Source organism: Scyliorhinus canicula, chromosome 20, assembly GCF_902713615.1.
Source record: "Scyliorhinus canicula chromosome 20, sScyCan1.1, whole genome shotgun sequence".
NCBI classification, from domain to species: domain Eukaryota; kingdom Metazoa; phylum Chordata; class Chondrichthyes; order Carcharhiniformes; family Scyliorhinidae; genus Scyliorhinus; species Scyliorhinus canicula.
This window is the reverse complement of record NC_052165.1, coordinates 92,126,918-92,139,236: the sequence shown is the minus strand read 5'-3', so window position 1 is coordinate 92,139,236 and position 12,319 is coordinate 92,126,918. Positions and strand designations below refer to the sequence as shown.

At 50.9% G+C, this 12,319-nt stretch overlaps 2 protein-coding genes across 3 annotated transcripts in view; one reads left to right on the top strand and one right to left on the bottom strand.

Moving 5' to 3' along the window:
- LOC119954932 (sulfotransferase 1C2-like) overlaps positions 1-1,236 on the bottom strand; it is a 156,741-nt gene extending 155,505 nt beyond the window's left edge. The window contains exon 1 of the mRNA XM_038780656.1: positions 846-1,236. The gene's annotated coding sequence lies outside the window, so the exon portion shown is untranslated. The remainder of the gene's footprint in view (positions 1-845) is intronic.
- Positions 1-12,319, top strand: part of LOC119954936 (sulfotransferase 1C2-like) — a 196,341-nt gene that overhangs the window by 164,358 nt on the left and 19,664 nt on the right. The gene's annotated exons all lie outside the window — the stretch shown is intronic.

Sequence of the window (12,319 nt, the reverse complement as noted above, 5' to 3'; positions counted from 1 at the left end):
TCTCTTACAAACTCTCTTTCTCTCACACTCTCACACACACTCTCTCACACTCTCTCTCTCACACACACTCTTTCACACTCTGTCTCCCTCTCTCTCACACCCACACTCTCTTCTCACACTTTCTCTCCCTCTCACACACACTTATGCACACGGAGAGAGAGAGAGAGAGACCGGGAGGAAGATAAAGAGAGAGACAGAATGAGAGACAGAGTAAGATTCAGAATGATAGATCAGAGTGAGATAGAGAGTGATAGAGAGAAAGAGAGACAAACAAAGAAAGAGTGAGAGAGACTGAGAGCGAGAGAGAAAGATGCAGCGTGAGAGAGATCAGAGTGAGAGAGACAGAGTGAAGCAGAGAAAGACAGACAGAGAGAAATTAAATGAAAATCGCTTATTGTCACAAGTAGGCTTCAAATGAAGTTACTGTGAAAAGACACAGAGACCAGAATGAGAGGCACAGAAAGAGACAGAGACAGACAGAGACTGTGAGAGAGACAGACAGAGCGAAAGAGAGATTGTGAGAGATAGATACTGAGAGAAAGAAAGAAAGAGACAGAGCCAGACAGAGAAAGAGACTGAAAGAGAGAGACAGACAGAGAGAGAGAGAGAAATTGACAGAGAGAGAAAAGAGAGTGAGAGAGACAGCGATGTAGAGACAGAGAGAGGGAGAGCGATGTAGAGACAGAGAGACAGCAGGGTAGGGACAGAGAGAGAGAGCGATGTAGAGACAGAGAGAGAGAGACAGCGATGTAGACAGTGAGAGAGCGATGTAGACACAGAGAGCGATGTGGAGACAGAGAGAGAGAGAGCGGGGTAGGGACTAGAGAAAGAGCTCCTGCTGTTACCTTGTTTTCTCTCCAAGTCTCCAATGGTTGATGTCATCCAGGTTTATCGGATGGGATGTGCAAATATATGAAGCAGATGATGATGTGGCTCTGCCCAAGGCAGTCGTGTGTTAGACTCTCGGGGAGAATTTGGGTGAGGTCAGAGCTCCAGGCCTAATCTGTAACCTGTTCTGATGTAGTTCTAATAAACAAGTGTTCAACAGATCCCCCAATATGTCTGCAGTCTGCCCCACCCCGAGACCCCAAGATAAAAGGACCCAATTATATACCGTGGTGGCAGCGTTGTCGACGCCGAGGTAAGAGAGACATCGGTGCTTTATCGAAGGAATCACTGTGAAGAAACACGTGAAAGCAGCTCGAGAAATCTGGGCGGTTGAAGGAGGTGCACTGGAGAGAGAGGAATGATGGGGGAACTTCATGGTCAGGCCGTGCCCTTGCCCCAGCCGCCTGACTGTCTCGAGGGGCAGCAGGGAGGTCTGCAGTGGGAGTTATGGTAACGCCATTATCTCCAGTACACAGCAGCGTCAGATCCTCACGTTAAAGAGGCAAAGCTCCAAGTAACTACCTTCCTTTATTCAGTCAGTCCAGCAGCAGACGTCCCTCAGCTCTGTCTACTCAATATAATGAGGAAAGAACTCTTTATTTCCATTGTGACCTGGCCTGGGGCTCTTTATAACTGGAAGATGTTGCCCATTTTCAGACTTGACAGACAAACCTGGAATAATATCTCAGTGGAAGGTGGAACGTCTTGTTCAGGATATTTGCATTGTGCATGGGAAGGTTGTTTGTGGTGCTCCTGAGGTTCGGGTCGTTCCGATGTGGCTGTGGGATATCACGTGAAGCCAGGTTCAAAGAAGCCGAGATGGCTGCAGAACATGAATACTGTTTCCTAATTGGCTGATAATGAGGCCTTGGGGGTGGAGCCGACATTTACAGATTTGCCTCCAGTCAGCCCTATTTTGGGCTTTCCAGCCAATCCCTCCTTGCCTGAGTCCTGCTTCGAACCTGAGAATGAACTGGATGCCCACATAAACGTGCACAGGCTGCTCGACGTGGGACACACACACACACACACACACTTACATCCTCCTTCTCCTCCTCCCTGCCCAGAAACCCAACTCGCACCCACAGAGGACGGGAGGCAAATACAGGCTGAAACACCAACTACTACTGAACCCCACTTTCACAAGGATAACACTGAGAGCAGATCAGAATCTGCACCATCAAAGACAAACACAAGATCGGTCAGCGTTAACCCAAACTTCGGTTTCGTCCCTCTGCCTGGAAACCAGATTTCAGATCCCGGTCTGTCTCGCTCTACCTCTGCTCCAGGAATGAAAAGATAAAAAAAGGTTTTAATCTTTTCGCTCCGCTGGTTGACACTTTTTCGTGATCCGCTGTATTAATCTGTATTTTTTTAAATTATCAATTTATTGCTTCAACGTTGATTTCATTTTTTGGTCAACGAGTGGTTCCTTGTCATCAAACCTGACCATTATTGTGTTGAACTTGATATTTAAGGTTGCTGCAAACCAGATTTGAGTTGACGGCTGGTTGGGGTTTCCCGCTGAAGGGGAACGAGACGCTGGCAGGATGTCCGACTGCTTCACGGCAGGCGGGAGGAAAGCGTCAATTTAGCCCCAATTGCGACGGGAAGTGTGGGAAATACTCAGCACGTCTGTCCGCCTCTGTGGGGGGAGAAACCGCGCTCAGTGACGCCTGTCTCTCACCCCCTTCCCCAGACCCCCCCCCCACCCCCCCGCCCCCGCCAGACCAAACACAGATCATAGACCAGAAATGTTGACTCTCTGTCTCCCTCTCCACAGATGCTGCCTGGCCCGCTGGGATTTCCGGGGAGCTGCCGTGGATATTTCAGACTTCCAGCGTCTGGAGTAATTCCCTCGTACATGCTCCGTCCATGTCGATCTCAGAGTGGTTCTCGTTATAAATCAAGACGGCAAAATAACTATCACTCAAAGGAAAAAGTCAACTTTTCCAGTTGACTTTTGATGCTGAACTTTCACTGGAAGGTTTTGCCATTTTTAAAGTTGGGATGAAATGGAGTGATACCCCGATAGAATATGTCACAGCTAATTCAAGACATTCTCATCTGTCAATAGGATTGTTGTTTGCGGTGCTTGAGAGCTTCAGCCATTTTGGAAACTGCCATCTGGATGTTGCACAGCTCCAGCTACAAAGGAACAGGGATTTATTACTAATAACATGAATAACCGAGTTGGCTGTGATAGCCTGATCAAACCGTTGCTGGAACGATAATCTTACGGATATCTCAGGGTTTGATGGGCTTTTGAAAATAGAGCACGAAAGTCAGGAGGTTTTGTCAAAACTGCCAAAAAGGGGTGAGGCCCCAGTGACATTTATTTCCGCTTGGGAAATTTGAAGGATGTGAGGGGGCCTGGGTGAGGGAGCTTGGGAGGGCAAAGTAGGTGCCTGGGAGCAGCAGAAGCACAGAGGCAATTAATGTCTCCCCCAGGACCCTCAGAGCCCTCCACTATCCCCAGGAGATATCTGCACACTGACTGGTGTCTCTCAGTCCCCCCTCTCTTAGGGAGATATCTGTACACTGACTGGTGTCTCTCAGTACCCCCCCTCTCTCTCAGGGAGATATCTGTACACTGACTGGTGTCTCTCAGTACCCCCCCTCTCTCTCAGGGAGATATCTGTACACTGACTGGTGTCCCTCAGTCCCCTCTCTCTCTCAGGGAGATATCTGTACACTGACTGGTGTCTCTCAGTCCCCTCTCTCTCTCAGGGAGATATCTCTACACTGACTGGTGTCTCTCAGTCCCCTCTCTCTCAGGGAGATATCTGTACACTGACTGGTGTCTCTCAGTCCCCTCTCTCTCAGGGAGATATCTGTACACTGACTGATGTGTCTCGGTCCCCTCTCTCTCAGGGAGATATCTGTACGCTGACTGGTGTCTCTCAGTCCCCTCTCTCTCAGGGAGATATCTGTACACTGACTGGTGTCTCTCAGTCCCCCCTCTCTCTCAGGGAGATATCTGTACACTGACTGGTGTCTCTCAGTCCCCTCTCTCTCTCAGGGAGATATCTGTACACTGACTGGTGTCTCTCAGTCCCCTCTCTCTCAGGGAGATATCTGTACACTGACTGGTGTCTCTCAGTCCCTTCTCTCTCTCAGGGAGATATCTGTACACTGACTGGTGTCTCTCAGTCCCCTCTCTCTCAGGGAGATATCTGTACACTGACTGATGTGTCTCGGTCCCCTCACTCTCTCAGGGAGATATCTGTACACTGACTGGTGTCTCTCAGTCCCCTCACTCTGGGAGATATCTGTACACTGACTGGTGTCTCTCAGTCCCCTCTCTCAGGGGGATATCTGTACACTGACTGGTGTCTCTCAGTCCCCTCTCTCTCTCAGGGAGATATCTGTACACTGACTGGTGTCTCTCAGTCCCCTCTCTGTCAGGGAGATATCTGTACACTGACAGGTGTCTCTCAGTCCCCTCTCTCTGAGGGAAGTATCTGTACACTGACTGGTGTCTCTCGGTCCTCTCTCTCTCAGGGAGATATGTGTACACTGACGTGTCTCTCAGTCCCCTCTCAGGGAGATATCTGTACACTGAGTGGTGTCTCTCAGTCCCCACTCTCTCTCAGGGAGATATCTGTACACTGAGTGGTGTCTCTCAGTCCCCACTCTCTCTCAGGGAGATATCTGTACACTGACTGCTGTCTCGCAGTCCCCTCACTCTCTCAGGGAGATATCTGTACACTGACTGGTGTCTCTCGGTCCCCTCTCACTCAGGGAGATATCTGTACACTGACGTGTCTCTCAGTCCCCTCTCTCTCAGGGCGATATCTCTACACTGACAGGTGTCTCTCTGTCCCCTCTCTCTCAGAGAGATATCTGTACACTTACTGGTGTCTCTCAGTCCCCTCTCTCTGAGGGAGATATCTGTACACTGACTGGTGTCTCTCAGTCCCCTCTCTCTGAGGGAGATATCTGTACACTGACTGGTGTCTCTCAGTCCCCTCTCTCTCAGGGAGATATCTGTACACTGACTGGTGTCTCTCAGTCCCCTCTCTCTCAGGGAGATATCTGTACAATGACTGGTGTCTCTCAGTCCCCTCTCTCTCAGGGAGATATCTGTACACTGGCTGGTGTCTCTCAGTCCCCTCTCTCAGGGAGATGTCTGTACACTGACTGGTGTCTCGCAGTCCCCTCTCTCTCTGGGAGATATCTGTACACTGACTGGTGTCTCTCAGTCCCCTCTCTCAGGGAGATGTCTGTACACTGACTGGTGTCTCGCAGTCCCCTCCCTCTCTCAGGGTGATATCTGTACACTGACTTGTGTCTCTCAGTCCTCTCTCTCTCAGGGAGATAGCTATACACTGACTGGTGTCTCTCAGTCCCCTCTCTCAGGGAGATATCTGTACACTGACTAGAGTCTCTCGGTCCCCTCTCTCTCAGGGAGATATCTGTACACTGACTGGTGTCTCTCAGTCCCCTCTCTTTCTCAGGGAGATATCTGTACACTGACAGGTGTCTCTCAGTCCCCTCTCTGTCAGGGAGATATCTGTACGCTGACTGGTGTCTCTCAGTCCCCTCTCTCTCTCAGGGAGATATCTGTACGCTGACTGGTGTCTCTCAGTCCCCTCTCTCTCAGGGAGATATCTGTACACTGACTTGTGTCTCTCAGTACCCTCTCTCTCTCAGGGAGATATCTGTACACTGACTGGTGTCTCTCAGTCCCCTTTCTCTCAGGGTCATATCTGCACACTGACTGGTGTCTCACAGTCCCCTCTCTCTCAGGGAGATATATGTACACTGACTGGTGTCTCTCAGTCCCCTCTCTCAGGGAGATATCTGTACACTGACTGGTGTCTCTCAGTCCCCTCTCTATCTCAGGGAGATATCTGTACACTGACTTGTGTCTCTCAGTCCCCTCTCTCTCAGGGAGATATCTCTACACTGGTGTCTCTCAGTCCCCTCTCTCTCTCAGGAAGATAGCTATGCACTGACTGGTGTCTCTCAGACCCCTCTCTCTCAGGGAGATATCAGTACAATGACTGGTGTCTCTCAGTCTCCCCTCTCTCTCAGAGAGATATCTGTACACTGACTGGTGTCTCTCAGTCCCCTCTCTCTCTCAGAGAGATATCTGTACACTGACTGGTGTCTCTCAGTCCCCTCTCTCTCAGGGAGATATCTGTACACTGACTGGTGTCTCTCAGTCCCTTTCTCTGAGGGAGATATCTGTACACTGACTGGTGTCTCTCAGTCCTCTCCCTCTCTCTCAGGGAGATATCTGAACACTGACCGGTGTCTCTCAGTCCCCACTCTCTCTCTCAGGGAGATATCTGTACACTGACTGGTGTCTCCCAGTCCCCTCTCTCTCAGGGAGATATCTGTACACTGACTGGTGTCTCTCAGTCCCTTTTCTCTCCCTCAGGGAGATATCTGTACACTGACTGGTGTCTCTCAGTCCCCTCTCTCTCAGGGAGATATCTGTACACTGACTGGTGTCTCTCAGTCCCCTCTCTCTCAGGGAGATATCTGTACACTGACTGATGTGTCTCGGTCCCCTCACTCTCTCAGGGAGATATCTGTACACTGACTGGTGTCTCTCAGTCCCCTCTCTCTCAGGGAGATATCTGTACACTGACTGGTGTCTCTCAGTCCCCTCTCTCTCTCAGGGAGATATCTGTACACAGACTGGTGTCTCTCGGTCCCCTCTCTCAGGGAGATATACGTACACTGACTGGTGTCTCTCAGTCGCCTCTCTCTGAGGGAGATATCTGTACACTGACAGGTGTCTCTCAGTCCCCTCTCTCTGAGGGAGATATCTGTACACTGACTGGTGTCTCTCAGTCCCCTCTCTCAGGGAGATATCTGTACACTGACTGGTGTCTCGCAGTCCCCTCTCTCTCTCAGGGAGATAGCTATACACTGACTGGTGTCTCTCAGTCCCCTCTCTCTCAGGGAGATATCTGTACACTGACTGGTGTCTCTCGGTCCACTCTCTTTCTCAGGGAGATATCTGTACACTGACTGGTGTCTCTCAGTCCCCTCTCTGTCAGGGAGATATCTGTACACTGACAGGTGTCTCTCAGTCCCCTCTCTCTCAGGGAGATATCTGTACACTGACTGGTGTCTCTCGGTCCACTCTCTTTCTCAGGGAGATATCTGTAACACTGACTGGTGTCTCTCAGTCCCCTCTCTGTCAGGGAGATATCTGTACGCTGACTGGTGTCTCTCAGTCCCCTCTCTCTCTCAGGGAGATATCTGTACGCTGACTGGTGTCTCTCAGTCCCCTGTCTCTCAGGGAGATATCTGTACACAAACTGGCGTCTCTCAGTCCCCTTTCTCTCTCTCAGGGAGGTATCTGTACACTGACTGGTGTTTCTCAGTCCCCTCTCTCTGAGGGAGTTATCTGTACACTGACTGGTGTCTCGCAGTCCCCTCACTCTCTCAGGGAGATATCTGTACACTGACAGGTGTCTCTAATTCCCCTATCTCTCTCAGGGAGATATCTCTAAACTCAGTGGTGTCTCTCAGTCCCCTCTCTCTCAGGGAGATATCTGTACACTGACTTGTGTCTCTCAGTCCCCTCACTCTGGGAGATATCTGTACACTGAGTGGTGTCTCTCAGTCCCCACTCTCTCTCAGGGAAATATCTGTACACTGACTGCTGTCTCGCAGTCCCCTCACTCTCTCAGGGAGATATCTGTACACTGACTGGTGTCTCTCTGTCCCCTCTCTCTCAGAGAGATATCTGTACACTTACTGGTGTCTCTCAGTCCCCACTCTCTGAGGGAGATATCTGTACACTGAATGGTGTCTCTCAGTCCCCTCTCTCTGAGGGAGATATCTATACACTGACTGGTGTCTCTCAGTCCCCTCTCACTCAGGGAGATATCTGTACACTGACTGGTGTCTCTCAGTCCCCTCTCTCTGAGGGAGATATCTGTACACTGACTGGTGTCTCTCAGTCCCCTCTCTCAGGGAGATGTCTGTACACTGACTGGTGTCTCGCAGTCCCCTCTCTCTCTGGGAGATATCTGTACACTGACTGGTGTCTCTCAGTCCCCTCTATCAGGGAGATGTCTGTACACTGACTGGTGTCTCGCAGTCCCCTCCCTCTCTCAGGGAGATATCTGTACACTGACTTGTGTCTCTCAGTCCTCTCTCTCTCAGGGAGATATCTGTACACTGACTGGTGTCTCTCAGTCCCCTCTCTCATGGAGATATCTGTACACTGACTGGAGTCTCTCGGTCCCCTCTCTCTCAGGGAGATATCTGTACACTGACTGGTGTCTCTCAGTCCCCTCTCTTTCTCAGGGAGATATCTGTACACTGACAGGTGTCTCTCAGTCCCCTCTCTGTCAGGGAGATATCTGTACGCTGACTGGTGTCTCTCAGTCCCTCTCTCTCTCAGGGAGATATCTGTACGCTGACTGGTGTCTCTCAGTCCCCTTTCTCTCAGGGTCATATCTGTACAATGACTGGTGTCTCTCAGTCCCCTCTCGCTCAGGGAGATATCTGTACACTGACTGGTGTCTCTCAGTCCCCTCTCTATCTCAGGGAGATATCTGTACACTGACTGGTGTCTCTCAGTCCCCCTCTCTCTCAGGGAGATATCTGTACACTGACTGGTGTCTCTCTGTCCCCTCTCTCTCTCAGAGAGATATCTGTACACTGACTGGTGTCTCTCAGTCCCTCTCCCTCAGGGAGATATCTGTACACTGACTGGTGTCTCTCTGTCCCCTCTCTCTCTCAGAGAGATATCTGTACACTGACTGGTGTCTCACAGTCCCTCTCTCTGAGGGAGATATCTGTACACTGACTGGTGTCTCTCAGTCCCCCTCTCTCTCAGGGAGATATCTGTACACTGACTGGTGTCTCTCAGTCCCCTCTCTCTCAGGGAGACATCTGTATACTGACTGGTGTCTCTCAGTCCCCACTCTTTCTCTCAGGGAGATATACGTACACTGACTGGTGTCTCCCAGTCCCCTCTCTCTCAGGGAGATATCTGTACACTGACTGGTGTCTCTCAGTCCCTTTTCTCTCCCTCAGGGAGATATCTGTACACTGACTGGTGTCTCTCAGTCCCCTCTCTCTCAGGGAGATATCTGTACACTGACTGGTGTCTCTCAGTCCTCTCGCTCTCTCAGGGAGACATCTGTATACTGACTGGTGTCTCTCAGTCCCCTCTCTCTCAGGGAGATATCTGTACACTGACTGGTGTCTCTCAGTCCTCTCTCTCAGGGAGATAGCTATACTCTGACTGGTGTCTCCCAGTCCCTTCCTCTCTCAGGGAGATATCTGTACACTGACGTGTCTCTCAGTCCCTTCTCTCTCAGGGAGATATCTGAACACTGACTGGTGTCTCTCAGTCCCCTCTCGCTCTCAGGGAGATATCTGTACACTGACTGGTGTCTCTCGGACCCCTCTCACTCAGGGATATATCTGTACACTGACGTGTCTCTCAGTCCCTTCTCTCTCAGGGAGATATCTGAACACTGACTGGTGTCTCTCAGTCCCCTCTCTGTCAGGGAGATATCTGAACGCTGACTGGTGTCTCTCAGTCCCCTCTCTCTCAGGGAGATATCTGTACGCTGACTGGTGTCTCTCAGTCCCCTCTCTCTCTCAGTGAGATAACTGTACGCTGACTGGTGTCTCTCAGTCCCCTCACTCTCTCACGGAGATATCTGTACACTGACTGGTGTCTCTCAGTCCCCTCTTTCTCAGGGAGATATCTGAACACTGACTAGTGTCTCTCAGTCACTTTTCTCTCCCTCAGGGAGATATCTGTACACCGACTAGAGTCTCTCGGTCCCCTCTCTCTCAGGGAGATATCTGTACACTGACTGGTGTCTCTCAGTCCCCTCTCTTTCTCAGGGAGATATCTGTACACTGACAGGTGTCTCTCAGTCCCCTCTCTGTCAGGGAGATATCTGTACGCTGACTGGTGTCTCTCAGTCCCCTCTCTCTCTCAGGGAGATATCTGTACGCTGACTGGTGTCTCTCAGTCCCCTCTCTCTCAGGGAGATATCTGTACACTGACTTGTGTCTCTCAGTACCCTCTCTCTCTCAGGGAGATATCTGTACACTGACTGGTGTCTCTCAGTCCCCTTTCTCTCAGGGTCATATCTGCACACTGACTGGTGTCTCTCAGTCCCCTCTCTCTCAGGGAGATATATGTACACTGACTGGTGTCTCTCAGTCCCCTCTCTCAGGGAGATATCTGTACACTGACTGGTGTCTCTCAGTCCCCTCTCTATCTCAGGGAGATATCTGTACACTGACTTGTGTCTCTCAGTCCCCCCTCTCTCAGGGAGATATCTCTACACTGGTGTCTCTCAGTCCCCTCTCTCTCTCAGGAAGATAGCTATGCACTGACTGGTGTCTCTCAGACCCCTCTCTCTCAGGGAGATATCAGTACAATGACTGGTGTCTCTCAGTCTCCCCTCTCTCTCAGAGAGATATCTGTACACTGACTGGTGTCTCTCAGTCCCCTCTCTCTCTCAGAGAGATATCTGTACACTGACTGGTGTCTCTCAGTCCCCTCTCTCTCAGGGAGATATCTGTACACTGACTGGTGTCTCTCAGTCCCTTTCTCTGAGGGAGATATCTGTACACTGACTGGTGTCTCTCAGTCCTCTCCCTCTCTCTCAGGGAGATATCTGAACACTGACCGGTGTCTCTCAGTCCCCACTCTCTCTCTCAGGGAGATATCTGTACACTGACTGGTGTCTCCCAGTCCCCTCTCTCTCAGGGAGATATCTGTACACTGACTGGTGTCTCTCAGTCCCTTTTCTCTCCCTCAGGGAGATATCTGTACACTGACTGGTGTCTCTCAGTCCCCTCTCTCTCAGGGAGATATCTGTACACTGACTGGTGTCTCTCAGTCCCCTCTCTCTCAGGGAGATATCTGTACACTGACTGATGTGTCTCGGTCCCCTCACTCTCTCAGGGAGATATCTGTACACTGACTGGTGTCTCTCAGTCCCCTCTCTCTCAGGGAGATATCTGTACACTGACTGGTGTCTCTCAGTCCCCTCTCTCTCTCAGGGAGATATCTGTACACAGACTGGTGTCTCTCGGTCCCCTCTCTCAGGGAGATATACGTACACTGACTGGTGTCTCTCAGTCGCCTCTCTCTGAGGGAGATATCTGTACACTGACAGGTGTCTCTCAGTCCCCTCTCTCTGAGGGAGATATCTGTACACTGACTGGTGTCTCTCAGTCCCCTCTCTCAGGGAGATATCTGTACACTGACTGGTGTCTCGCAGTCCCCTCTCTCTCTCAGGGAGATAGCTATACACTGACTGGTGTCTCTCAGTCCCCTCTCTCTCAGGGAGATATCTGTACACTGACTGGTGTCTCTCGGTCCACTCTCTTTCTCAGGGAGATATCTGTACACTGACTGGTGTCTCTCAGTCCCCTCTCTGTCAGGGAGATATCTGTACACTGACAGGTGTCTCTCAGTCCCCTCTCTCTCAGGGAGATATCTGTACACTGACTGGTGTCTCTCGGTCCACTCTCTTTCTCAGGGAGATATCTGTACACTGACTGGTGTCTCTCAGTCCCCTCTCTGTCAGGGAGATATCTGTACGCTGACTGGTGTCTCTCAGTCCCCTCTCTCTCTCAGGGAGATATCTGTACGCTGACTGGTGTCTCTCAGTCCCCTGTCTCTCAGGGAGATATCTGTACACAAACTGGCGTCTCTCAGTCCCCTTTCTCTCTCTCAGGGAGGTATCTGTACACTGACTGGTGTTTCTCAGTCCCCTCTCTCTGAGGGAGTTATCTGTACACTGACTGGTGTCTCGCAGTCCCCTCACTCTCTCAGGGAGATATCTGTACACTGACAGGTGTCTCTAATTCCCCTATCTCTCTCAGGGAGATATCTCTAAACTCAGTGGTGTCTCTCAGTCCCCTCTCTCTCAGGGAGATATCTGTACACTGACTTGTGTCTCTCAGTCCCCTCACTCTGGGAGATATCTGTACACTGAGTGGTGTCTCTCAGTCCCCACTCTCTCTCAGGGAAATATCTGTACACTGACTGCTGTCTCGCAGTCCCCTCACTCTCTCAGGGAGATATCTGTACACTGACTGGTGTCTCTCTGTCCCCTCTCTCTCAGAGAGATATCTGTACACTTACTGGTGTCTCTCAGTCCCCTCTCTCTGAGGGAGATATCTGTACACTGAATGGTGTCTCTCAGTCCCCTCTCTCTGAGGGAGATATCTATACACTGACTGGTGTCTCTCAGTCCCCTCTCTCTCAGGGAGATATCTGTACACTGACTGGTGTCTCTCAGTCCCCTCTCTCTGAGGGAGATATCTGTACACTGACTGGTGTCTCTCAGTCCCCTCTCTCAGGGAGATGTCTGTACACTGACTGGTGTCTCGCAGTCCCCTCTCTCTCTGGGAGATATCTGTACACTGACTGGTGTCTCTCAGTCCCCTCTATCAGGGAGATGTCTGTACACTG